Source organism: Coregonus clupeaformis, chromosome 23 (genome assembly GCF_020615455.1).
Source record: "Coregonus clupeaformis isolate EN_2021a chromosome 23, ASM2061545v1, whole genome shotgun sequence".
In the NCBI taxonomy this organism is placed as follows: Eukaryota; Metazoa; Chordata; class Actinopteri; order Salmoniformes; family Salmonidae; genus Coregonus; species Coregonus clupeaformis.
In genome coordinates, this window is record NC_059214.1 from 27270028 (window position 1) to 27273049 (window position 3022).

Consider the following 3022-nt stretch of genomic DNA (forward strand, 5'->3'; position numbering starts at 1 on the left):
GGTAAACCTACTGTTCATGGCTAACGATCCGGCAGGGAATGGATGTTAGGCCAGAGCCTAAGAAGGGTGATGATCAGGACCAGGTGTGCAGATTGCTGATGGGATGCAGGTGCGGAAATCAAGAGAGCTCCCCAGAGCGTTCCAGAACCCTCGGGAAACTGGAGATCCCGAGCAGAAAAAACTAGTCCACAGACAGGACCCGACTCAGACTGCCGGGATCGTTACAAACAGTTTGAATCTAAAGTGTCACCCCCTTTGAAGAGGGGGATGACTGTGGCAGCTTTCCAATCTCTGGGGATCTCAGACAATACGAAAGAGAGGTTGAACAGGCTAGTAATAAGGGTTGCGACAATTTCAGCGGCTAATTTTAGAAAGAAAGGGTCCAGAAGTATTTTAAGCATATGTTTTCTTTTCAGTCGCCTCCATCTCCTCTAACTGAAGCTAATTGTAGAGATTTTTTTTCTATTGATAATGTCAAATTAACAGCCACACAGAAAGACTCATGTGAAGGTGAAATTACAGAGGAGGAACTTCTGGATGCAATTAAAGACTTTAAGTCCGGGAAAACTCCAGGGTTGGATGGCATACCAATCGAGGTATACCAAACCTTTTTGATATACTAAGAGGACCGTTATTAGCATGTTTTAACCACTCCTATGTAAATGGTAGATTATCTGACACTCAAGAAGAAGGTCTGATCTCATTATTACTGAAACAGGATACAAGTGGAAAATATAAAGATCCAGTCCATTTACAAAATTGGAGGCCACTTACACTTCAGTGTTGTGATGCAAAAAATCCTAGCAAAATGTATAGCGCATAGAATTAAAAAGGTATTGTCGGATATTATTCATTCTAATCAGACAGGTTTTTTACATGGAAGATACATTGGAGATAATATAAGGCAAGTATTGGAAACAATAGAACACTATGGAAAATATGGAAACCAGGCCTGCTATTCATAGCAGACTTCAAAAAGGCATTTGATAAAGTTCGACTGGAATTTATATATAAATGCCTGGAACATTTCAATTTTGGAGAATCTCTTATAAAATGGGTCAAAATCATGTATAGTAACCCTAGGTGTAAAATAGTAAATAATGGCTATTCTCTCAGAAAGTTTTAAACTGTCAAGAGGAGTGAAACAAGGTTGTCCACTATCGGCATATCTATTTATTGTGGCCATCGAGATGTTAGCTATTAAAATCAGATCCAATAATAATATCAGAGGATTAGAAATACAGGGCTTAAAAACAAAGGTGTCATTGTATACGCAGATGATTCATGTTTTCTTTTAGATCCACAACTAGAATCCCTCCACAGCCTCATAGAGGATCTAGATACATTTTCTAACCTCTCTGGATTAAAACCAAATTATGACAAATGTACTATATTACGTATTGGATCACTAAAAATACAATTTTTACATTACCATGTAGTTTACCAATAAAATGGTCTGATGGTGATGTAGATATACTCGAATACATATCCCAAAGGAAATAAATGATCTCACTTCAATAAATTTTAATAGAAAGTTAGCAAAATAGATAAGATCTTACTACCATGGAAAGGAAAATACCTGTCAATTTGTGGAAAAATCACCCTGATTAACTCTTTAGTATTATCCCAGTTTACCTATTTGCTTATGGTCTTGCCTACGCCTAGCAAACAGTTTTTTAAATTATATGAGAAAAAAATATTCAATTTTATTTGGAACGGCAAAGCCAGACAAAATTAAAAGAGCATATTTATATAATGAATATGAATTCGGAGGACAGAAATTATTAAATATTAAAGCATTAGACCTATCACTAAAATCTTCAGTCATCCAAAAGTTATACTTAAATCCGAACTGGTTCTCAAGCAAATTAGTAAGATTGTCTCACCCACTGTTCAAGAAAGGCCTTTTTCCCTTTTATTCAGATTACAACCTCTCACTTTCAGTTATTTGAAAAGGAAATAATCTCCCAAATGTCACTATTTCTAAAACAAGCCATAGAAAGTTGGTTGCAATTTCAATTTAATCCTCCAGAAACGACAGAACAAATAATGCAACAAATATTGTGTGTTAAATTCAAATATACTAATTGACAAAAAACCTTTAGGTATAATCTTCGTAAATGATATCATCGGTAGGACTGGTGGAGTTATGTCGCACATGCAGCTAACAAAAACATATGGAAATGTCTGCTCTACCCAAAATTACAACCAAATAATTGCAGCCTTACCGCAAAAGTGGAAGAGAGAAAGTTGAAGGGGGGAGAAAGTAAGGAACTTGTCTGTCGGCCTTGCATTAAAGAACATAATTGGTTAAGGAAAACTGTGATAAATAAAAAAAGTATATCAGTTTCACTTAAGGACCAAAGGATTGCACAGCCCGTCCCATATAGATTGCAAAATAGTTGGGAAGAGATCTTTGACGTACGATCCCATGGCATAGTGTTTATGAACTGACACGCAAAACGACACCGGATTCAAAAATTAGAATCTTTCAATTTAAATTATTATATAAAATTCTTGCTACCAATAGAATGTTATTTATATGGGGATACAATCTTCCCAGCTCTGCAGATTTTGCTGTAAGAGATAGAATCATTAGATCATTTGTTTAGGTTCTGTCCATTTGTAGCTTGTTTTTGGACACAGGTCCAGGAATGGCTAAAGTTGCAATATTTACCTGGAACTAACCTTGCAGATAGCATTACTGGGTGATCTGAAAAGTCATAGTCAATCAATCAATAATATAATAATACTTTTAGCAAAAATGTTTATTTTTAATTCACAATCTGTAGAAGCAATGAGAATAGAAAGGTTCAGAACTTTTGTAAAACATCACAGTACGGTTGAAATATATATGGCAAATAGAAATCCTATATGGATGGTGTTACAGAGATAGATGGGAGGTATTGAATAGAGTTGAAGGATGGGACTAATAACAAATAACAACAAATAATAACAAAGATAGCTAATAATGCAAGCATACTGTGTCCATAATAAGTATATAGGTTGTATGTTGGGAGCT